The 26,412-nt window shown below is 33.5% G+C and overlaps 1 protein-coding gene and 1 long non-coding RNA gene across 2 annotated transcripts in view; one reads left to right on the top strand and one right to left on the bottom strand.

The window, feature by feature from the left end:
• Pino (protein pinocchio) overlaps positions 1 to 26,412 on the top strand; it is a 269,586-nt gene that overhangs the window by 90,234 nt on the left and 152,940 nt on the right. The window lies entirely within an intron of this gene.
• LOC143194920 (uncharacterized) lies at positions 16,651 to 22,729 on the bottom strand. The gene is made up of 3 exons (XR_013005408.1): positions 21,789 to 22,729; positions 18,404 to 20,801; positions 16,651 to 18,043 (listed from the first exon to the last, which is right to left on the bottom strand). It is a non-coding gene; the product is annotated as an uncharacterized LOC143194920 (long non-coding RNA).

Here is a 26,412-nt window from a genome sequence, read left to right as displayed (position 1 = left end):
TCGATTTATTCGAAGGAGTACATTTTCGAGGTGGTTCCATTGGAACAATGTCAGAATTTGCTGGGGGAGGAGGGGATATTGAGGGAAAACCTCAAATTTCAAAGGCACGTACAAAGTTTTCGCATATTTTTTTATCTATAAATTTAATTAAATTTTTTATCTATAATATTGCAAGCAATTGTTTCTATGGTATAACGGGTAGAACGTTAAGCTCACAAGCGGTGGTCGCGGGTTCCAACGGGGACAGCAGCTTTTTTGTTCTGGTTTGGCTGGAAAACTAGATATACTACTGTTTTCTGTGTTAAAAATCAAAGTTTGTTTGTTTAAAAGTATTTTTTCTTTTTGGTAAGTTCCTTATTTATTTTGTGATCTCGGTTCATTTTTTTATTAAAAATATTTTTATTATTAATAAAGGATAATTGATACATGGTTTGCAAACATATGAATTATACTTAATATATTAATAACTTTAAAGTCAGATACCAGATCTAATATATCTCCACTCCCTTAGCATTAACATAATTTACAGTAGCACACGAACGAACTGTAATAGCACAGATTAAAATAATAAATGGGGACAATCAAGGATGTTTGAACGAGATAAAATCGCCAGCGAAAACAAATAAATTAACCAAATTCTGAGGTTCCCGAAATTAAACAAACGATTATGGACGGTCGGCGTTTAAAATAATAGCGCCTCAACCATCCAGATAGTGTCAGTTTGACGTGTTGCATCACGTTCGTTTTGAATTCGAACATTATTCGAATATTTGAGAAATCCGAATCTATGAATATTAGGTGCGGAATTTTGTTGTTTGTCGTTTAATTGATTGCGATACGGGTTCTATATCGAGGATGTTTGCGCGTTTTTCGATGACCCATTTTGATGAAATTTCTATTATCTATTGAGTAAAATTGCTTTCGATTGTCGTAAAACGATGTCAAGTTTATGGGGTTATATCGGAAAAAGTGGGCCGCGTGAAAAGGTCCCGATAAATTAATATTTTATAAATAATGTCAATAATCAATATGCACTTTGTCTGTTGTTATGATGTCGTCGTTTTATTAATCAAAATATTTACCGTCATTTCCTACATATTTTCATCAACTTTTTGAAAACATGGCGATTTTATATCGAAAGGATGATGTTGATTTAACAGTGATCCAATCATCGATACATTTTCAAGATACTTCTTCAGCATTTCCAGTGTGCCAAGCACGCCATGGTGCATCGATCTGAACAAGGGGTAATCAGAAGATGCTATATCTGGTGAGTATATTGAGTGAGGAATACCTACTCATTCGATCTACAATGGTGCATCATTCACAACTCTTGCTACGTGTGGCCGAGTGTTTCATGCAAGCGGGTGACCTGGATTTTGTTACTTGCTATTGCTAATTTGTTCAATTGGTGATGGTACACACCTACAGTAGTAGTATACATTGTTAATACCACCATATGCACAGAAATTTCCTAGACTAACCCATGACTTTTTGCTCTTGGGATTGTCATAGTAAACCCACTTTTTATCACCAATTACAATACAACACAGAAAACTCTTTTTTTCCTATTGGATATATTCTAGAAATGCCTGGTGAGTATGCTGGCTGCGGAAAAGCTTCTCATTCGATCAGCAATCTGTAGACACCTGTAGTAGTTAATCCCACCATATACACAGACATACTTTATAACTGTAGCGAATTGAGGCATGTCGAATTTTACATCGTGGAATAACGGTCTACAAAATACCCAGAAATATAATCCCAGATGTTGAATACGGGCGGGGTGCCAATTGGAACCCGACACCGAATAGCTGGCGGCAACCCCGAGACGTTTATCTGGGATATTACTGAAGGGTATTTCGGTCATTCAGTGCTCAACCCTCGTTTGGTTAAGACGTGCCACCATCGACTGCCCAAGCCTAGTCTTCAGGTAACTCCGCTGCCATCCTTTTTATCTTTGTATTTTTCTCATTTTTTATATTGTCAATAAATAACGGTCACATCATGTAAACACCACTGTTTCATTTCGATTTACCTCCATTCACCGAGCCACATCATTTTACCCTAAAGTGGTGACCCCGACGTGATCTTTCGCAAAATTGGGTTTGGACTCGTGAATGGAGGGTACGTAGAAAATGGTGTATTTTACGTGACCGTTATATTTCTTTTTTGTTTCAAAATTTTAAATATTTTTAATTCGATTCCTTTTCAATTTTACCTTCAAGATTCATTTTCATTTTTATTCCGATTAATTTCATTATTTCCAATTCATTTTTTAAAAATTTTTTTTTTGTCAAAATTTTTATTTCACAATCTTTTGGAATATTTTTACGTCACTGCTTAATCATCAGCGTCTCGGCTAAACATTTCTTTCGGCACTATGTTTAAATCATAATGTCTTCCTTCGCTCGCCGTCTCCGTCATAATGGCAGATATTTTGATTTAAAAGGCTTTGGGCAGCTTCGGTCGGATACCGTCGTTATTTGTTTTTTATGAATTAACCTAACGTATGTGACTACGGATTAGTCACAGAGCAGCTCCAGAAGCTAGGTACCGATTGCAGTCACCGTAGACTCGTTATGTCTTCGCCGAAGTACCAGAATTGCTAACGTCTCGTCGTCGAAGAAAATAAGCTACCACGTCGTCGAACAGTCGATCCTCCCACAGCGTCGATTACGGGAGCCCTGTCTGAAGAATAGCTTGTTTTCAACGTCGTCGATGGACCACATTCAAGTGCCAAAGCGACGATGATGCAACGGTATCTGTAGGACCGGAAGATATCAACAGCCGTACCAGATCGCAACCGTACCAACCACAACCGTTTCGAACTATCATATTTTTTCAAAGCACATTTTGTTTGTAATTTTATGTAAAATTCTGGCAGGGGAGTATTGTAGCGAATTGAGGCATGTCGAATTTTACATCGTGGAATAACGGTCTACAAAATACCCAGAAATATAATCCCAGATGTTGAACACGGGCGGGGTGCCAATTGGAACCCGACACCGAATAGCTGGCGGCAACCCCGAGACGTTTATCTGGGATATTACTGAAGGGTATTCCGGTCATTCAGTGCTCAACCCTCGTTTGGTTAAGACGTGCCACCATCGACTGCCCAAGCCTAGTCTTCAGGTAACTCCGCTGCCATCCTTTTTATCTTTGTATTTTTCTCATTTTTTATATTGTCAATAAATAACGGTCACATCATGTAAACACCACTGTTTCATTTCGATTTACCTCCATTCACCGAGCCACATCATTTTACCCTAAATAACCATGAGTATACCGCTTCAGATTTGATGAAGGATAGATTTCCTGGACTAACCCATGATTTTCTGAACCGCCAGTTACAACACGCCACAGAAAACTTTCTTTCTCTATTTCTTCTTTAATTCTCTCTTCTGAAAACTTCTTTGAAGCCTTTTTTTCTCCAGTTGGATATATTCCAGCGCATGTAAACGTCTGGAAATATCAATTTATCAATTTCTAAGCCAATTGGAAGTTCTTTAATAGTTTCAGCGGGGTTTTTGTCTAAAATATCTTGCAGTTCATTCTTCGATTAATCTTCCATGCCACATTTGTCATTTACATCAAAATTGCTACGTTTAAGTTGAAACTTTTGAAAGCAAAACCAATAAGTTTCTAAAAATGTTCGTTTTAATGAACATTTTTAAAAACTTCATTTGCCAATATACTTGACGTCCTTTATGACTTACATTAACTATTTTATTCGAATAACTATCATAGCTATAATATATGGTTATATTAGTGAGGCCGAGTTAATGTGTGCTGTCTTTCTCAAAGTTATGGACACATAAGCTACTAATGGAACTAAAATACATTCGAGTGGAGCTTTAAAAATAACTGAAGAGATTTTTATGCATTATCTCATCACTACGAATCTTTAAGAATACAAAAGGCGCGGCAAAAAATCAGATCAGTTAATCAATCAGTCATTTGGTATGAGTCAATACTACCATCAGCACCATTACCCTGCAAATATATAAATTAACTCAAAAATTTATTAATCACTTCTTGTATTAAACTAATATTGATGCTATATTATTATTTAGTATTAAAAGGCATACCTTTATTTTTATTTTTCTCTGAAGGTAACTTCCACACTCATATGTTTTTATTCATTTGTACTAATTTTATGTTAATAGTAAATACAAAATATATAATTTTTTACTGAAATTTAGAGAAAATACCTTTGATCTTCTTATTTACGGAAAGACTCCACAACTACTAGTAGTGTTAGTAACAACATTGTTGAGAATAGAAAAATCTAATTAGTCATGAGATATAAATGTCAGTTTAGTTTTATGTTAATAATTCAGATTATCATTTCAGTGGTTTGTATCAATTATATCCAAAATTTTAGAAGATAACACGGTTTGCAGAAAAAAACAGCACTTTCTGTCCAAGATAATGCAATTTTCTTTCTTTCTTTTTTTCCAATTTTTTTGCTTAGTTTAAACATTAGTCGCTTGTATCTACTCTAATCGTTTTTAACTTCTATATATTAATCAAAATATCCATTATTTTCTACAACGTTTTTCTACCTTTCTGTCCAAGCGTGTCGAAAGAATGATCGCAGTCGGGTGTTGTCATTCCATAGGATGGCTTCGCGTTTGTTATTGTTGCAGTAGCAGTTTAATTCGGGTTTAACAGCTCGCAATAGACTACAGTTTTCTGATCTCACCAAGCAGTACTTTATGACCTTAATATTCCAGTTCTGTTCTAATATGGATGACTTTTTACGTTTAAGGTTGTTTATTACATCCGCTTTTCATTCTTATTCACAATAGGTCACAGAAAACTAGTCCTTTTTTGTCTAGCAAGCAATGAAACCGGGAGCTGGGTTTTTGGTCTTTTTTTTGGTCCTCCAGACCGTTCTTTGTTATTGACATGAAAATCGCCGCATAACTTTTGAAACCACAATCCCACAAATCACTTTGAACTAAATTGGAAAAATTAAATTTGTCCTTGGTTTATACTTGATAAAAATGTTTTTAGCGTATGAAATTAAAGAACATAATATACAAATGTCCAATGAGGTATGATAAACTGTAAATTCTTCAATATTAATTTATATTGATTTTGTTGCCTTGATTTGCAACGGTCCTAACTGGCGAATATAAAACATTCTATCTATTTCCGGATATAAACTCCATATGATCAAGTACTAGCTGAATGTTATATAATGAAAAACAGAAACGAATATATATATATATATATTATACTAGATTCCAGAATTAATCAATACTTACGCCGTATACATTCACAACTGCAATTCTATTATCTTATTTATGTTAATGAAAGAGGTGTTGGTCCTTTGTTGATGTTTTTAGGGTGTGTATCAATGAATACGGGGACAATAACAAACGCAAATGCTTTAGATTTCAGTTTATTGTTACGTGGCTCATTCACTGAAATTGGCGTGTGTTTAGAATAGCAAACCGAGACGAAGTGAGATCATTTTGGGAATCACTGATTACCTGATATTTTACCGTATCGAACTAATTATTGACATGCATGTGGCCGGAGTTTTAATAAAATACGGTAAATACCCAGAACTATTTATCCTAAGGATAAATAATAAAATCTAAACATAATGTCTACAATAACACGTAAACAAGATTATTATTTGCTCATTAAACAGGAGATGTTAATGTATTTCCCGATATTTTTCCTGAACAATTAATTATAATAAAGCGGAAAACTGCGTCAGGAATATTTAGAGTAAATTCCATTTCATCATATTGTATTTATACTAGTAAATATTTAATATTTTTTCTATGTAAGGTGTGTACGTATTTTGTATATCTATCAATATTTATTTAACATTTTTATGTATTTGCTATGATACAATTTTAAAGAAATAGGTAAATGGGGCTATCATTTTAGATCACTGTAGGTTTAGTAATACTTAGTGTAGGTAATATTTGAAATTTGATTTATTATTGTAGAGTTTTTGGGAAAAGGTATATGAAGTGAAATAAATAATGTAGAGCGAAATTCTATTTTGATTTGAAAACAAAATTAAACGGACACGTTATATTAAAAAATACAAGTACTAATGTACATAAAATAAAATGTATAAATGTAGATAGAAATGGTATTAAAAATGGTGAATATTAGGATTGTGAATGATTCAACTGGAAGTAACAGTTTAGGATCGTAAAACACTATACTTTGCTGATCCCACTATATGCACAGCAAGAGTTAATAATGGTCATTTTTTAAAAATTTTTACTCTTAGTAGTTCCCCAATCTGCCCAAAAGGTAATAAGTAGAGGGTGGGTTAAAAGTCCCGCTACCATTTTGATTGCGATTTCTTGGTTATGTGACGTTTAGCTGTTTCGATTTAACCATTGTATCGTGCAGATGTATAAATTTTATTATGGATAAATATACGCCACAGTAACGAACAGAAATAGTGACAATATTTATTTAAAATTATTTCCACTATTGCCACACGGAAATTGCATCAATGGTAGCCGGTAAAACGCCCCACGTTGTATTTGTTATGTTTATATTATATATACATAGCATGTAGAGTCACTTCATTAGGTGATCACCTGTACATTATACTATTTTAATTAATTAGTCTTATTTTAAAGCTTATTCTAAAGTCTACATGGACAAATGTATCATGAGATCGGATGTTGCTGGACGTTTTAGTTTACGCACTTCACTATCACTTCGCATATTTAGTTGATTAGCGAGTACATTGGGATGCACTGATACTCTTTTGAATTACTTCACACAAGCATGTTGAATTACACTCGTTATTGATTTTATAGTAATATCCCGTTGTATCACCTTATTTGAAACATAGTACAGAGCATCGACAATGGCACGCAACACCTTATTTTAGAACCGGTGTATGATGGACTTATTAGACTTGCTAGCGGTTCCCGATAGTTGGATTCCATATGACCAAATCAGCTTGAGTATAGATTTACACAATAATATCTTGCTATTTACGGATAACTTGGATTTGCGCCCGATAGGCCGATAAGATAAATACATTTGGTAGAGTTTAAGTCCAAGTTGTTTCCATTTAGTGGGTATATACTTCTTCTAAGTTAGTCGTCGATCTAACATAGGTGCATACCAAGATATTTAACATCTTGTGCTTGCGGTAGTTGACAGTTATTGATATAGACTGGTGGACATGTTCTACGCATCATAAAAGTTAAATGACGGGATTTTGTTTCATCTTATCAGCCACATTTGTATTTGATTTAGGTGTGTTTGTAGGTTCATTGATACTATGGCTGGATCTTTATGAGAGGCCAAGACTGCCGTGTCATCTGCGTATGTTCCCATAGTGATTATTTTGTTTGTATATAGATCAGGTGTGTACAGAAGATATAGTATTGGACACTGCACACTACCTTAGAAACTGCTAAATATATTGCATGTAATTAGGTATGTTCATCGCCTTGTTTTACTGTAAAATGGTGATCTGTGAGATAAGATTTTAGTACCTCATAACCATATTTATTTTGTTAACAAGTCTATGCAGTCCAATTCTTTCATGTTTATTGCGAAACCCAAAATGGCGTTCTGGAATGATCATTACATGTATATGTGGAAAAGTGGTTTAAACGAGCAAAAAACGATGTAATTTTAATCAGCCTGGTGTGTTTAAGTATAATAAATGAAAATATGCAGTACTTAGAAATGAAAATAACTACATAATTTGCATAAATGGAACACATAGAGAAATTATTAATTATTAACAGTAAATTTGAGAACATTTTAAAGTATTGATTAATTATAATAAGGTATATAACAATTAATTGTATAGGATATGTGATTGTATGAGACTTTATTGTTTCAATCTCGTTTTTACTAACTAGGGTTTATCTGGACTGGACCTACTGTTTAACGTGGGTTCCGAACCACGGTCTTCGGCATAAAGACTATCGACTGGCGAGTGACCAACTTAGAAATCATACCTGAGACATACGTCCTTACCCAACCTGGTTACAGGCGTGATTGGGATCAATCACAAATGTTAAATAATTGCAATCACAATTTTACGCTCTTTCGTCTTTACCACTACACCTACCAAGCCGACATTATTGGTTTAATATACATGCTACAATATACAAGTGGTCCAAACATGTATTAATTCATTGATTCATATCTATGTTTATAACATAAAAGTGAAGAAGGATCATGTATATTTATATTTGATGAACTGAAATTGCTATAGTTTTTTAGGGTAAATGATGTGGCTCGGTGAATGGAGGTAAAACGAAATAAAACAGTGGTGTTTACATGATGTGACCGTTATTTATTGACAATATAAAAAAATGTGAAAAATACAAATAATAAAACGGATGGCAGCGGAGTTATCTGTTGACGAGGCTTGGGTAGTCGATGGTGGCACGTCTAAACCAAACGAGGGTTGAGCACTGAATCACCAAAATACCTTTCAATAACATCCCAGATAAACGTCTCGGGGTTGCCGCCAGCTATTCGTTGTCGGGTTCTTGTTGGCGCTGCGGGCACCCCGCCCGTGTTTAACATCTGGGATTATATTTCTCGGTATTTTGTAGACCGTTATTCCACGATGTAAAATTCGACATGCATCAAGGTCGCTACAGTTTTAAAAATTACATGATAGTTTAATAAACAGACATTTATTATTTTAGTTAATGTTATATATCAAATACATTTATTATGATTTTATATTGAAAATACTTTAAAAATAAGTTTTAATAACATATAAGTTTGAAATTATTCCCTTTACTCAGTTAAAGGAGAAACATGATTGTAAATTGTGGTCAAATTTCGACCACGGGACGGTCACTAGTATTGAATTAAAAGGAGAAAATTTACTGAGTTTATGTTGTGATATTGTGTCAAAAAGTCACCGACTTATCAAACTGCTCTCGTATTTCGTTTAGCGCCCGTTATCCCGTCGAGTAAGCCTGTTGCAAGGCCCTTGCAACAGCGTCGGCTCGGTCAGGCTAGACGTATCGATCGTGGGTGGAAAATTCACAACGTCGCATGGCACTCTCGTTGCACCGCGTCATAAATCGTAACCTACTTTCCCGGCGATCGATTCTCCCCGATCCAGAGCAGCTTAGGTGCAACGGACACCATCTGGACTTGGTCGTACGTCGGAACGCGGCCCCATTTCCATGATTCGAGAGAGAACAAAATATTTTCTAACGACACATTTTTATTTCGAATGTTTTCGCGTGAAATGCGGATGGATACGTCGACTGAAATGTCCGCGATGGGACAAATAAAAATAATTTAAAAAATGATTTAATTCTTTGATTAATTCCTTTTGTTCGAAGAGCACATAGTATTTGAATTACTAGTAATTAAAATATGTAACTACTATTATATTTCGACTATCACAACATAACATGTCAATTGAAAAGTTCCCGGCCTACCAGAGTAAAACACTTTTTTTTGCAAAATTAGTTTTTTTTATTCAACGTAATTCCCTTCAAGGGTGATACACTGATTATAGCGACCCTCCAACTTTTCGATACCATTTTTGTAGTACGATTTGTCCTTTACTTCAAAATAGGCCTCAGCTTCGGCGATCACCTCTTCATTTAACAAACATTTCTTCCCAAGGAGCATCTTTCAGAGATTTAGATGTTCTCGAGAACAGGAAATAGTCGCTGGGGGCCAGATCTGGAGAATACGGCATATAAGGAAGCAATTCGAAGCCCAATTCATGGATTTTTGCCATCGTTTTCATTGACTTGTGACACGGTGCATTATCTTGGTAATGCAGCACTTTCTTTTTCTTCAAATGCGGCCGTTTTTTGCCGATTTCGTCCTTCAAACGGTCCAATAACGCTATGTAATAGCCGCTGTTGATGGTCGTTCCTTTTTCAAGGTAGTCAATAAAAATCATTCCATGCGCATCCCAAAAATACAGACGCCATTACTTTCCAGCCGACTGTTGCGTTTTCCCACGCTTTGGAGCGGGTAGATCGCGTGCAGTCCACTCGGATTACCGTCGATTGACTTGATGGGAGTGAAGTGATGGAGCCATGTTTCATCCATTGTCACATATCGACGCAAAAACTCGGGTTTATTATGCTTGATCATCTTCAAACACTTCTCCGAAACATCAACTCGTCGTTGTTTTTGGTCAAAAGTGAGGTCGCGCGGCAACCACTTGCTCAGAGCTTTCTCGTGCCCAAATATACGTGAATGATATGATGTGCACGTTCAGTTGATATCTTTAGAGTGTCTGCTATTTCATTCAATTTCAATTTACGGTCATTCAAAATCATTTTATTTATTTTTTAAAATGTTTTCGTCGGTAAAAACCTCTTTTAGGCATCCACTGTGTTCACCGTCTTCGGTGTTCATTTCACCACATCAGAGTTGATGCTGCAACATTGCCACGTTTGGATGTCATAAATTTAGATGATGTGAGTTCACTCCTTTTTTGGATATGATTTAGTCCAAATCGACTGAAGTTATGAAAGACTGTCTTGGATATTAACTAATATATCCCAGTCCCAAAAATGAAATGGCTTATTCGATAAGTTGGTTAAGACTTTATGGTTTGGAAACACTTCCTCAGCCATATAACTAAAATATTTAAAGAAAATATTATAGTATTGAAATCAATTGCTACAGCTTTAGATTATACTCAGGACAATAATTTTGACTATGGCAGACTTCTGCCTATTTTAATATCTGCAAGAACAAGATTCGATCGGCTACAGGACTGCAATATGGGTTTTTTGAAACTGTCAACTGTAATAAACGAAGCTATACTGACGTCACGATACCACCCTAGTTTACAAAAGGCTTTGGTCGCCCGAAATCATAACAACAGATGAGAGTCAAAAAATTAATGAAAGTAATACAACATGAAACAAATCAAAATATAGCATGAAATAATATCTGGAGATAACAGAATTAGTACTACTAGCAAGAAGATGGTGATTTTATTTGGTTTGCAAAGTAGTACTGTGATTAATCAGCGACATTAAAAATGGATTTAGATTGAGTGAGCTTCCTAGGAGAAGGAAAAGTGCATTCATACATTAAAACACAGATTTGTGTCCATCAGGACTTCTAGAATAATTTTTTTCTATAAGAGGTTTTATTCATTCCTAATAATAGTGTGTTTGTCTGATTGTACATTTGAAAATCTAGTATTCATGGATGGAAAATCTTTGTTTACTCATTAATAGGCTAGATTGGATTAGTTCTGTAGCGAGCTTGAGGCATGTCGAATTTTACATCGTGGAATAACGGTCTACAAAATACCCAGAAATATAATCCCAGATGTTGAACACGGGCTGGGTGCCAGCAGCGCCAACTAGGACTCGATAACGAATAGCTGGCGGCAACCCCGAGACGTTTATCTGGGATGTTATTGAAGGGTATTTCGATTCATTTCAGTGCTCAACCATCGGTTGGTTCAGACATTTTTTTATATAGCCAATAAATAAAGTCATATAATATAAACACCATTATTTCATTTCGTTTTACCTCCATTCACCGAGCAACATCATTTACCCTAAAGTTCTATTCTATTTATATACCCTAACTATATTTTAGACTTTGTATTTTAAATAAAAATAGTTAAAACACTATGTTTTGTATTTCATATTTCAAATACACGACTTAAGAATATCTTATATTTTACATTTTAAGTATAATACATGCGAGATATTTTGTAAATTGTATTTTAATTAAGGCAAACCATGCTTTTTGATCAGCTCTGTTTAAGAGAAATTGTACATATTCTATATAGTTCAATTCTGCTTTAGCTTATTTAGCTTTTAAAATATTGAGTTTGCATATATTTTCTGCACCGATAGCTATTGGTGACGAGGGGAAGTATCAATGTAAACAAAAGATCCAGCGATCCATACTCAGTACAAATTCAGGCATTTTAACGCACTAAAAATATTTTGTTTATACTTCGACGAAATGGCAGATACTGAAAAGTGAAGTCTGTCACTGAAGCTTCAACACGAACTTGGTTCCAAATGTATCCGATGCAATTTAATACACAGACACACCATCTGTTGTAAATCTTTTCCTTAAAATTTTTAATGTACAGGCCTGATATTTTTCAGTAATAATAAATGCCGGCTTGGTTGGCGCAGTGATAATTGGGCATGGTCGTAAATTTATGTTTGTGATTGTCCTAGGCAAGAGTACAAAATCCGACAAAGAAAATGATCCCAGTCACGCCAGTAACCACGCCGGGTAAGACCGGATATCTTCTGGGATTATTTTTAAATTGGTCACTCGCCAGTCGGTAGGCTTAATGCCGAGGACGTATGGAACAATAGGTTCGGAACCCACATTAAACAGCAGGTCCAGTCCAGATAAGCCCTGGTTGATAAAAGCAGACTTTAAAATATTTTAAAAAATAAAAAAGTAATAATAAATACATTAAAATATTATCGAATGGTGCTTCAGTATTAGCCATCCCAGTAGGATCAAGAGGCAAGTTTATTTTCCCGCCTTTTTGAAACGCTTACAAATATACAAAATAACGTGTAGCTATGGACAATATTTATTAAAAATTAGCAATGTTTACAGATGGTAAAATACAGTGCAGATAATTAATAAAGCAGATAAGTTCATAAATAAATCACATAATACGATAACGAACAGTAAGCGCTGCATTAACTAAATACGTCAGTATCGCAAGGTTTTGAGATATATTAACACAATTATCAACACAAAAAGTCATTCAGACATCGGTATATAAACAAATAATATTACTCGATTAATGACTCAATGCTCAATTTATCAAAAAAAGTAATCCGTTACATTATCAGATGGTGGAAACCGTAATAATGACGAGGAACATGATGAAACATTCGCTAAATATTCTGGCATCTGTGTTAGTTAATCCCCATTATCTGATACAATAAAATATCTGATTAAATCACTATAATTAGTTCCTTAAACAATGACGAAAATATTAATTAGTTTTGAATTTTTTTCTTAATTGGACAGCTTGGAATATAGACGTTTGAAAATGGGGATTTAAAAACAATTAGGGTTGTTTATAGCTTATTCAAATGATATATGGTTTACCAGTACTAAATTAATTAGATTTACATTACAGATTAAATTATTACATTAGGTGTTAGCTTTTTCAATAATACGGGTACAGGTTTTTTCTTGTTTCCAAGGAGAATTTATTCAAATACATTTCAAACACCAATCAATGATATATGTGCTGGTTTGATCGATGACCTTTTGCCACATTTTTGACACATTGGTGTTGTACGTGATCCGCTTTTCACAGCCATTCTCAGTAATTAAAACCATAGTTACTTTATTACCAAAAACAAACAGCATGGTAGTCCGACGAAATACAAATGGAAATAAAACAAAAGAAGAAAACCTAGATAAACTGTAAATCTATCTGAACGAAAAGTCAACTGAAAACTGTAAAATATACAAAATAATAACTGAAGATTACATACTTTCAGGAATTGCTTTATCCGTAGACCAATAAGATCAACAAGAAAAGAAAGCTAGAACATAGGGGAGATAATAATTGTAGAATCAAAGATCGTACTGAGAAAACTGAGGAACAGAAATGCACTGTGTTAAGATAAGAGTACCAGGAATGTGGAAAGAAGTGGATTAGAAAGCATTATTTTTAAATAATTGTTACTTATTTTTCCGATACATAAAAAGGAGATAAAAGAGACTATAATGATTAGAAAGGAATTGCTCTGCTATGCACAACCATGAAGATATACTTTAAAATTATAGTAGACTCTTGTCTACTACTAAATTGCTACAATCACATATTCAGTACAAAACATATAACAGATCAAATGAGAAGTCCCCGGCCTACCATAGCAAAACAAATTTTTTGGCAAATTTTTTTTTTATTCAACAAAATTCCCTTCAAGGGTGATACACTCATTATAGCGACCCTCCAACTTTTTGATAGCATTTTTGTAGTACGATTTGTCCTTTGCTTCAAAATGGGCCTCAGTTTCAGCGATCACCTATTCATTCGACGAACATTTCTTCCCAGCGAGCGTTCCTTTGAGATCTGAGAACAGGAAATAGGCCAGATCTGGAGAATATTGTGGATGAGGTAGCAATTCGAAACCTAATTCATGGATTTTTGCCATCGTTTTCATTGACTTATGACACGGTGTATTATCTTGGTGAAGCAGCACTTTCTTTTTCTTCAAATGCGGCCGTTTTTCGGCAATTTCGTCCGTGCCTTCAAACGGCCCAATAACGCTATGTAATAGTTGCTGTTGATGGTCCTTCCTTTTTCAAGGTAGTCAATGTAAATTATTCCATGCGCATCCCAAAATACAGACGCCATAACCTTGCCAGCCGACTGTTGCGTTTTCCCATGCTTTGGACCGGGTTCATCGTATGCAGCCCACTCGGATGACTGTCGATAGGTCTTCGGAGTGAAATGATGGAGCCATGTCTCATCCATTGTCACATATCGACACAAAAACTAGGGTTTATTACGCTTGATCATCTTCAAACACTGCTCCGAATCATCAACTTGTCGTTGTTTTTGGTCAAAATTGAGCTCGCGCGGCACCCACTTTGCACAGAGCTTTCCCATACCCAAATATTCGTGAATTATATGATGTACACGTTCAATTGATATCTTTAGAGTGTCTGCTATTTCATTCAATTTCAATTTAGGGTCATTCAAAATCATTTTGTGGATGTTTTCGTCGGCAACAACCTCTTTTGGGCGTCCACTGCGTTCATCGTCTTCGGTCATTGCTTCGGTATTTGCTCACTTCACCACGTCTAAACTTAGCATACCAATCCTTGATGATTGATTTTCCTTTCGGTATCAAGCCAAGTTTTTGCTTCAACTTTATTTTTTCCCTTCAAAAAGCAATATTTTATCAACACTTGAAATTCCTTTTTATCCATTTTTTTCACAATAGCAAAAGTTGGTTTACTCAAAATGCTATAATTCACAAACTAATGATCCGACAGCTGTCAAATTTATACACGCATCTTTTGAGGCTTAGGGCTAACTAAAAAACATTTAATTCTAGTAGCGCCATCTATGTGTTAGGCCGGGGACTTTTAAATTGAACTGTTAGTGGAAAAACTACAATGCAAAAAACAGATATATCTAGCATTCATTGATTTGGAAAAGGCATTTGCCAGAGTTAGAAAATAAATAATATAGGTTATATTACAACAAAAAAGAATATCTAATAAAATTGTAAGTATTATTCTAGAAAGGTACTGGATAAATACCAATACTCAAAAACCTTTAGAACCCAAGCAAGGCGGAAAGTTCAGCCCAACCCTGGTTTTAATATTAATAGATGAAATAATATGTAAATCTCAAATATATAAAAGAGATATATGCGTCGCTTAGTGGCCAACATTAGCCTGCAATTTATATTTTGTTTTTATATTTCCCTATAAATTGAAAAACATTTGTAATCAATTTTTCTTTTTATCTGAGGTTTCTACAAAAAACATTTTCTTGAGGATGTGATCAAGTCTCTTTGAGAACAAGGTTTTTAAAATTGGAAGCATCTCTTTCAAATCTGAAAAATACACCGACAAATTCTAAAAATTATATTCAAGCTAGAAATGATTCAAAAATTAGAATTTTGTAAAACTCTAAAGTGGTTGCGCAAAGAGTACTTCGAAGATTTCTCCGTTATCATTAAAAAGTTTGATAAACAAATGACAAGCTGTTTGAGCATAATGACGTTAATTTTTTTGTAATAATTTCCTAGAATGTAAAACACTTTCTCGGAAAAAATATGCAAAACAAGATAATAGGTCTGTTGCATCAAAGTAAATATCTCAAATTATTAATAGTATATTACAATTTGTATTGTCTCTTGTCATCTTATATGTTAATGATACTCCGATATGGTATCATTCAATGGGGTTTAAGTAATAATTAGTCAAAGCTTTTTGTGATTCTTTCGAGCTGAAAGGTCCATAGAGAAACAATTGTCTGAAGTTACGTTCCTATTGTCCACCCCGTCTCATCTTTCCAATTTGTGATATTTTACCCTCTTCCCTTTGCTGAATTTATTTTGTGTGCTAATTTTTTGCAAAACTTCGAAACCAAGAAAGGGCGAATTTCAATAGTTAAGGCGTGGTTTACTGAGTTGCATTGTAGCAGTACCGGCACAATTGGCACGAATGTTGAGCGATGCCAGAAATCCCCAATAAAATCCATGGAATCATTAGAGAATGAATGTACGTGAGTACTCAACTGAGCGGGGACATCTCATTTTACATTAATATATGTTGGTGAATGATAAAGTTTTTAACTTAATGACTTTTTGCGCCGTTTCGAAACGTGGTTATATCACAAGACACCTGAGATCAAGGAACAATCAAAATAGTGAGTTCCTCCTGGTGAACTCCGAAGTAGACCAATTTTGATATTGGTTTGGAGCAAAAACGAACAGCATATTCTGGTTTAGCAGCTTTAGCCCTTTGATACTATTTACAGTTTCTAAACCTTAGGAAATGACTGGGTGGTAAGGGATTTGGATTGAAAGAAGGACCTCATCACTGGAAAAGCGCCTAGTTCGAGGGTCTTGAGAAAATCTATTATTCGGAAGGAATTAAAAAATTGAAAGAAAAATCTGTAACAAATATATTGAGTTAAAAAAGTTAAAATGAATAACATAGAAATGTTGCTCTTAATCGCCATCGAGCTGCATTCAATTATAAAGCGGCAAGCGATTACATTTCACAAAAAGTTGTTGCTAATGAACCAATAAACTTTGTATGTTCATATTGAAAGGCATTTAGTCCCTGGATTGTGTTGTGCCAGTGGCTAAGATTGGCACCATTGGTACAGCCACCACAGCCACTACAGGCATTAGTTTCCAGAAATTGCTTTTTGTGCCAATATCATTGATATAAAAAACAGGAACATCTAAGAAAAAATGACGTCAGTTCCATCGGTCACTATTAGTGTTGGGAACTATCGACTGAAATCGACTATCGACTGTTTATTAATTGACTTCTCTTTACCAGTAACTGTTTTGAGTCGCTATGTTCGGTCCAACTGATTTTGTTACTATTTACTATCGACTGTTTCACTCGTGTAGTTTTAGTTACTATTTTTGGTTCTACTAGTTTCATTCGACTGATTTTTAAACGTTCTGGCTCTGTCGTCCTAGCCGCGACCTTAATAAAATATACACCCATTTTATGCTTACATAGATTTATATGTAATATATATAGTTTTATGATTTTTTTTGCTTCTAAATAATAATACATTGTATATTAATATTTCAGCATTTTGGAACCATGTTTTTCAAGATTGTTAATGTAATAGGGTAAAAAGATTAGAATTGTGAATGATAAATAGTAAAATACATTTGACTGTTTTTATGGCAATAATAGGTAATATTTCGATTACTCTCTAGATTTTTGTTAAAAAATATTTCCGTTCAATAATAAATAAAGCATTTACTTTATTTAAAAAAGCTCTAGTAGTTATATGCGATCGTTTTTAATTATGTCATTAATTCGTTTTTTATTCTTATTCGTTATTGTACATCTTTAGTTTTTAGGTTTTGTTTAAGTTCTGTTGAATTGTCTATATTTATTATAGTTTATTGTTTAAAAATATCAATTAATATATTAAAATACGATAAAATATTTGCGGGGTATTATTACATTCCACAGAAAAATTCCATTCCTTTTTACATATCCACAGAACATTCAAATATAAAAGTAATTCTACTTCGTTTAAAATGAAATTATTAATTGCTTGTAAATATAAGTATTTAGTAATTATTTTTTTACCTGTTTTTTTTTATAGTTAGTACATGAAGGAATATATATATTTCCGTCTCGCTTATACTGTCATTGGTAAAAATAAGCACATAAAATATTAACTGCTCCAATCTCCGTCCTTTTCTCTGTCACAATTTATACAGGAAGGGGTTCGTACATCTTCGTCTAACATCACGAATTGAAAAAAAAAACAGTCGAACCGTGCTTTTGACTGAAAATAGTAATTACTATTGTCATTCGCTAGTTTTTTGACTATCGACTGTTTTGCGACTATCGACTGTTTTCAGTCGATAGTTTCCAAGGCTAGTTACTACCTTCACGAGCGTATTAGTTATTTATTCCAGTTCAGATTGAATACTATTAGCTCAGACAGGGCAACGTCTGTAGGATTAGCTAGTTAATTAGATTAAAAGTCTATAGATTCTGTACTTATACTTTAATTACTTTAATTTCAGTTAGGGGACGTTCATTTCAATAAGAGAAACAAACTATAATTCTAATTAAAAAAGCATCTAAGACTAATTGAAAAAAACAGTCCAACCGTGCTTTTGACTGAAAATAGTAATTACTATTGTCATTCGCTAGGTTTTTGACTATCGACTGTTTTGCGACTATCGACTGTTTCGACTGTTTTCAGTCGATAGTTTCCAAGGCTAGTTACTACCTTCACGAGCGTATTAGTTATTTATTCCAGTTCAGATTGAATACTCTTAGCTCAGACAGGGCAATGTCTATAGGATTAGCTAGTTAATTAAATTAAATGTCTATAGATTCTGTACTTATACTTTAATTACTTTAATTTCACTTAGGGAACGCTCATTTCAATAAGAGAAACAAACTATAATTCTAATTAAAAAAGCATTTAAGACTAATTGAAAAAAACAGTCCAACCGTGCTTTTGACTGAAAATAGTAATTACTATTGTCATTCGCTAGGTTTTTGACTATCGACTGTTTTGCGACTATCGACTGTTTCGACTGTTTTCAGTCGATAGTTTCCAAGGCTAGTTACTACCTTCACGAGCGTATTAGTTATTTATTCCAGTTCAGATTGAATACTCTTAGCTCAGACAGGGCAATGTCTGTAGGATTAGCTAGTTAATTAGATTAAATGTCTTTATAGATTCTGTACTTATACTTTAATTACTTTAATTTCAGTTAGGGAACGCTCATTTCAATAAGAGAAACAAACTATAATTCTAATTAAAAAAGCATTTAAGACTAATTGAAAAAAACAGTCCAACCGTGCTTTTGACTGAAAATAGTAATTACTATTGTCATTCGCTAGGTTTTTGATTATCGACTGTTTTGCGACTATCGACTGTTTCGACTGTTTTCAGTCGATAGTTTCCAAGGCTAGTTACTACCTTCACGAGCGTATTAGTTATTTATTCCAGTTCAGATTGAATACTCTTAGCTCAGACAGGGCAATGTCTGTAGGATTAGCTAGTTAATTAGATTAAATGTCTTTATAGATTCTGTACTTATACTTTAATTACTTTAATTTCAGTTAGCGAACGCTCATTTCAATAAGAGAAACAAACTATAATTCTAATTAGAAAGGCATTCAAGACTAATTGAAAAAAACAGTCCAACCGTGCTTTTGACTGAAAATAATAATTACTATTGTCATTCGCTAGGTTTTTGACTATCGACTGTTTTGCGACTATCGACTGTTTCGACTGTTTTCAGTCGATAGTTTCCAAGGCTAGTTACTACCTTCACGAGCATATTAGTTATTTATTCCAGTTCAGATTGAATACTCTTAGCTCAGACAGGGCAATGTCTGTAGGATTAGCTAGTTAATTAGATTAAATGTCTTTATAGATTCTGTACTTATACTTTAATTACTTTAATTTCAGTTAGGGAACGCTCATTTCGATAAGAGAAACAAACTATAATTCTAATTAAAAAAGTATTTAAGACTAATTGAAAATAACAGTCGAACCGTGCTTTTGACTGAAAATAGTAATTACTATTGTCATTCGCTATGTTTTTGACTATCAACTGTTTCGACTGTTTTCAGTCGATAGTTTCCAAGGCTAGTTACTACCTTCACGAGCGTATTAGTTATTTATTCTAGTTCAGATTGAATACTCTTAGCTCAGATAGGTCAATGTCTGTAGGATTAGCTAGTTAATTAGATTAAAAGTATTTATAGATTCTGTACTTATACTTTAATTACTTTAATTTCAGTTAGGGAACGCTCATTTCGATAAGAGAAACAAACTATAATTCTAATTAAAAAAGTATTTAAGACTAATTGAAAATAACAGTCGAACCGTGCTTTTGACTGAAAATAGTAATTACTATTGTCATTCGCTAGGTTTTTGACTATCGACTGTTTCGACTGTTTTCAGTCGATAGTTTCCAAGGCTAGTTACTACCTTCACGAGCGTATTAGTTATTTATTCTAGTTCAGATTGAATACTCTTAGCTCAGATAGGTCAGTATCTCTAGGATTGGCTAGTTAATTAGATTAAAAGTATTTATAGATTCTGTACTTATACTTTAATTACTTTAATTTCAGTTAGGGAACGCTCATTTCGATAAGAGAAACAAACTATAATTCTAATTAAAAAAGTATTTAAGACTAATTGAAAATAACAGTCGAACCGTGCTTTTGACTGAAAATAGTAATTACTATTGTCATTCGCTAGGTTTTTGACTATCGACTGTTTCGACTGTTTTCAGTCGATAGTTTCCAAGGCTAGTTACTACCTTCACGAGCGTATTAGTTATTTATTCCAGTTCAGATTGAATACTCTTAGCTCAGATAGGTCAGTATCTGTAGGATTGGCTAGTTAATTAGATTAAAAGTATTTATAGATTCGGTACTTATACTTTAATTACTTTAATTTCAGTTAGGGAACGCTCATTTCGATAAGAGAAACAAACTATAATTCTAATTAAAAAAGTATTTAAGACTAATTGAAAATAACAGTCGAACCGTGCTTTTGACTGAAAATAGTAATTACTATTGTCATTCGCTAGGTTTTTGACTATCGACTGTTTCGACTGTTTTCAGTCGATAGTTTCCAAGGCTAGTTACTACCTTCACGAGCGTATTAGTTATTTATTCTAGTTCAGATTGAATACTCTTAGCTCAGATAGGTCAGTATCTGTAGGATTGGCTAGTTAATTAGATTAAAAGTATTTATAGATTCTGTACTTATACTTTAATTACTTTAATTTCAGTTAGGGAACGCTCATTTCGATAAGAGAAACAAACTATAATTCTAATTAAAAAAGTATTTAAGACTAATTGAAAATAACAGTCGAACCGTGCTTTTGACTGAAAATAGTAATTACTATTGTCATTCGCTAGGTTTTTGACTATCGACTGTTTCGACTGTTTTCAGTCGATAGTTTCCAAGGCTAGTTACTACCTTCACGAGCGTATTAGTTATTTATTCTAGTTCAGATTGAATACTCTTAGCTCAGATAGGTCAGTATCTGTAGGATTGGCTAGTTAATTAGATTAAAAGTATTTATAGATTCTGTACTTATACTTTAATTACTTTAATTTCAGTTAGGGAACGCTCATTTCGATAAGAGAAACAAACTATAATTCTAATTAAAAAAGTATTTAAGACTAATTGAAAATAACAGTCGAACCGTGCTTTTGACTGAAAATAGTAATTACTATTGTCATTCGCTAGGTTTTTGACTATCGACTGTTTCGACTGTTTTCAGTCGATAGTTTCCAAGGCTAGTTACTACCTTCACGAGCGTATTAGTTATTTATTCTAGTTCAGATTGAATACTCTTAGCTCAGATAGGTCAGTATCTGTAGGATTGGCTAGTTAATTAGATTAAAAGTATTTATAGATTCTGTACTTATACTTTAATTACTTTAATTTCAGTTAGGGAACGCTCATTTCGATAAGAGAAACAAACTATAATTCTAATTAAAAAAGTATTTAAGACTAATTGAAAATAACAGTCGAACCGTGCTTTTGACTGAAAATAGTAATTACTATTGTCATTCGCTAGGTTTTTGACTATCGACTGTTTCGACTGTTTTCAGTCGATAGTTTCCAAGGCTAGTTACTACCTTCACGAGCGTATTAGTTATTTATTCTAGTTCAGATTGAATACTCTTAGCTCAGATAGGTCAATGTCTGTAGGATTGGCTAGTTAATTAGATTAAAAGTATTTATAGATTCTGTACTTATACTTTAATTACTTTAATTTCAGTTAGGGAACGCTCATTTCAACAAGAGAAACAAAGTATAATTCTAATTAAAAAGCACTTAGGACTATAAATCCTAATATAATTTATTATCGACCGTATAGCTGCTGAAACGGCAGTACTAACTTAAAAAACAAATCAAATACAACAATCCGACTTCTGTTGCTGTTATTTATATTCCCATTGTTTCGATGTTAATAAATAAATAAAACATTGACCGCCTATAATTATACTTAAGACTTTAAACCTGGTATAAATTAAAGGCACCGCACGTGTTCACGTTATCACTACCGGTGGCGTTTTTAAAACGCGATGTCACCGGCCATCAATCATGGCCGTATCCCAAATTTAAGAATAGTTCGCGGCGGACGCCTTTAATTTGTCGAATCATCAACTGCGACGACACAACGCTCGTTAATCAGGGGAATTAAATGTAACGGGCCGGTCGACAAACGCTCAAATATATAAATAATCTTCCACATTTCAAAGTTAAGGTCAAACAACTTGATAATTGACATTGTTTGTGGAGCCAACGGTACGGGTTTTGTCGAAATTTGATCGGAATATATATTTTCGGTCGGTCATCGTTAGAATTTTTATTCGTATTTTTTTTAAATGCATGATTTTGTAAGTTGATATTAACGAGAAGATGATATTTGGTATGCATTCGTTATTATTTCATCATATAAACATGTTATAAGGTCGAGAATATAATTAAAGCGACTAAATTTAAACAAGTTTCACTAACACAGCATTACTCTTTTGGATATAAAGGCCGACGCCTTGACTGGGTATCATATAGTTTCTTAGTCTCTCGAAGAGTATCTTGCTGACGTATTTGATAGACGATTGTTATTGTAATCACCGTTGTAACACCTTGTATATTATCAAGATAGTGACCATTATAATGTTTGTTGACTATTTGTATTTTATTTACCAAGAAATAAAAGTACTCCTTACACTTGAGAACGCGACGTCTGATTGTTAGTTCCCGATTTAATTCTGCACAAGGCTGGGTAGTATTTGAATTAGCTAATATTTGATTAACTTGATGCTAATTACAAATACTTATACTTATTAATACTTCAAAATACAATTGAATATAGGGCGACCTCCACGACCATTTAGGCCACCACGAATTCACCAACAAGTATAAAGGTTGGCAACGCCGGTGGATTGGTACCATGCAGTTCCAGGCTATAAAAGACCATCACGACGACGTCTCGTTCTCTTTTTTTTTCTTTTCTCCGTCCCCTTGTAATAGTACCACTTCCATAGCGCTACCGTACTTCCTCTACCTAACCTAATATCCTTTCAATTCTCCCGTCGACCACATGTATAATTTAATATTAAAAATAAACAGTATTTTTTCAACCAGTGTTTTCAGTTCTCGTGCAAATTCCTTCCAAAAATAGTAGTGAGTGTTTTAACAAAAGACTGACCGACCTGACGAACATTCCTACAAATATAAATTCATTTAGAGATCTTACTATTAATGTAACAGTTAAGCAGAAAATAATAGAGTCAAAAAATACAAAATGTTGCAATAGGCTAGATGACTGTAATAAAGAAACACCTATCAGAAGGGTTACGAGACATTGACGTCACTTCCAGTTTCCTAATCATCGTTTCCTCAATCAAACATTTGAACTTTTTGGCGCCCTTCGATTTTATTTAGATTATTAACTGACTTCAAAAAAGGAGGAGGTTCTATGTTCGGCTGTATGTATTTTTTTAATTTTAAAACTTTTAACTAAAGGAAGTTTTTAAATTTAACTGACAAAGTGAAAATCATAAATGAAGGCAGTTTTACAGAGTGTAACACCTAAAATGGATAATTCCTTTTAAAATATTTTTTAAAATAACGGAAAAAGCACTATCGACGAAATACTTAAAGAAAGAGTTAAATTGTTAAATAAAAAATTGAAAGAGGCTGAATATTTAGTAGCTAGTGCTGGTTGGCTATACCCGTTTAAAATAAGATATGGAATTCGACTGTTTATATCTGGTGGGAAATAATCAGCACGCCTAATATCAATACAAATTCCTATTCGAAGTGTGTTTACTCATATATCACAGATAGACAGACAAAAATACGGCACGTGATTCTCACAAACTTCTTTTGACGTCATTATTTACATCAAGATAATTTTATCACATAGAGGACAAGACCTAGCGCTATATTAGCCGTATGTGGTACCATCATTAGTTACAGTTGAAAAGTAATGATTTTGAACTAAGTTATACCGAAAAGAGGTCGATTCGTCTTATTTTTAGTTGCTATTGACCTCAAAACGAAAGTTATGAAGAGGCACAATCGAATGACCAAATTGCTGATTACTTATGATCACCATTTTAACAATCTACGTAATTTAATAATCTTATAGTCATGTAACATGCAAACCAATATTTGGTTGTTGCAATAAAAGTATTGATATTTACAATTATAGGTGCTCTAACAGATATGTTGTATAATATTCTTATTTATATCCTATGACTGCATGTATATAGTGCGGTATGAATAAACGATAAGAAAATATGGCCGTGTTTACGCATCAAGAGAATTAGTAAACACATAATAATAAATAAACATTGTGATATATTTTAGTTATAAACCATATCTAATATAAACTTGTTGGATAAAACTGGCTTAAATATGGAAGCGCCCGACTGTGTGTTATAAACCCATAGGAACGTTTGAGTGAGAAACCCTAGCCCATTCTCTATTCTGGTGAATATGCCCAGCATTACCCCTGTCAATTATCGTCTGCTTCAATTGACGCTACATGGTCCAGGTGACATCCTCAACGTTGTATTTCCAACGTATAATTTACATACCCTCAGGAGGATTCTATTATAAATATTTAAATATTGAGAAGATTGTTCAAAAGCATTTCATAATTTTTATATTATTGTCGTTTTTAACCACTATTTGAGCACTTATTTTGTATTAAAGTTTATCAAAGCATGCAAGAAGGTATATATGGATCAATCAAATGTTTATAATTTTTTTTTGATGTAATATATTGATATACTGTTCAGAAAGTAATTACCAGAAGGTGCAATGTTCGCTGAATAGAACAAGTAGGATAATGTCCCATTTAAGGGTTTCCGTATAAATTGTCGTTTATTTTTGCGCAACATTCGGTCAAATATTGTCATGTGAAATTAATGGATGGAATTTCTGTCAGTTAAAAGAGTTCTTCCTTTAAATACTCAGCGCAATCATTACAATATATAATGATTCCTCGTGATATTTCAATTTGGATTAGTTTTCATATTTTAATGCGAAATCTTGGATACTTTTGTGGATCCATTTGTTGTCGTCAGGTTGGGAGTATCTTCAGAATAAACAGTACCAGCCTTTGATTTTGACTCTAATATGCCCAGCTTTTTGTTTAACATTGGGTTTACACTTTAGCTTGCTGTCGAGACAAGTTGTTATAGATTTTTGACATTTCGCCGCAATGCAAAATTCCATTGAACAGATTTCGAGCTATTAAATTACGGTCTAGTGTCCATTTATAGATCTTGCTACTTGCCACTTCTAGTTTCTTTGTAACGCTCTATAGCTATAGAGAGGAGCGAGAGAAATATCAATATTTTAAAAAATTTCGATGTATCGTTTTTGCTATTTAAAAAAAATATCGATATATTGATATATCGGTGGGAAAAATATCGAAAATTGTTTGCAATAACTGTGATACTTTTAAGTGCCATTTTATAATGTTTTTAGAATGTTTTTAGAAATATCGTTAATTTTCGGCTAAAAAAATATCGATATATCGGTCAAAAAAATATCGGCCGCAATTATCGATATTTTTTCGTCATCCCTAGCTAGAGATATATCTTTTGCTATAATGATTGTAGCATCAGCAACTGTTCCAAGTACTGTTTCTTTTATTGTTGGTACCATACAAAACTCCAGCTGAAATAGGTTTGATTGTTGAGAATTTACACCCAGAGTTACCCAATACCCAAAAACAACATGAAAATTATTATAACAAAAAAAGGACGTTGATCAAAACTGACATATTCTAAATGACATGCTATGCTGATGGCAGATCAGGTTTTTAATCTTAAAATTTTAACATAATTTATATAAGTAACTTTTTGTCTAGGAATATCGTACATATATACCGGAAATAGGCTTAAAGGATAAACATATATGGCAAAGTAATATTATATAATTAAATAAAACCCTTTTACAAATAAGAAACATTATAAAATGTGTATAATAAAACTGGCTGAGTATAATTAAGCTGTTTAACTTATTCGCAGTACAATAAATGATTTACTGCACTTAATATAAGGTAATACCTTATTGATACTTTTTTTTTCACAAATTACCATATTGTGTCGTTTATCATGTTTAGCTTGGATTTTATTTAAGACAAAACAAATCTTCTCTGATAATTAAACTTTAATGATTTA

This window comes from Rhynchophorus ferrugineus, unplaced genomic scaffold (genome assembly GCF_030347505.1).
Source record: "Rhynchophorus ferrugineus isolate W39M unplaced genomic scaffold, kcgeb_rfMv2 rfM1, whole genome shotgun sequence".
Taxonomy (NCBI): domain Eukaryota; kingdom Metazoa; phylum Arthropoda; class Insecta; order Coleoptera; family Curculionidae; genus Rhynchophorus; species Rhynchophorus ferrugineus.
Note: the sequence above shows the minus strand (reverse complement) of the source record. Positions and strands in the feature narration are given on the sequence as shown.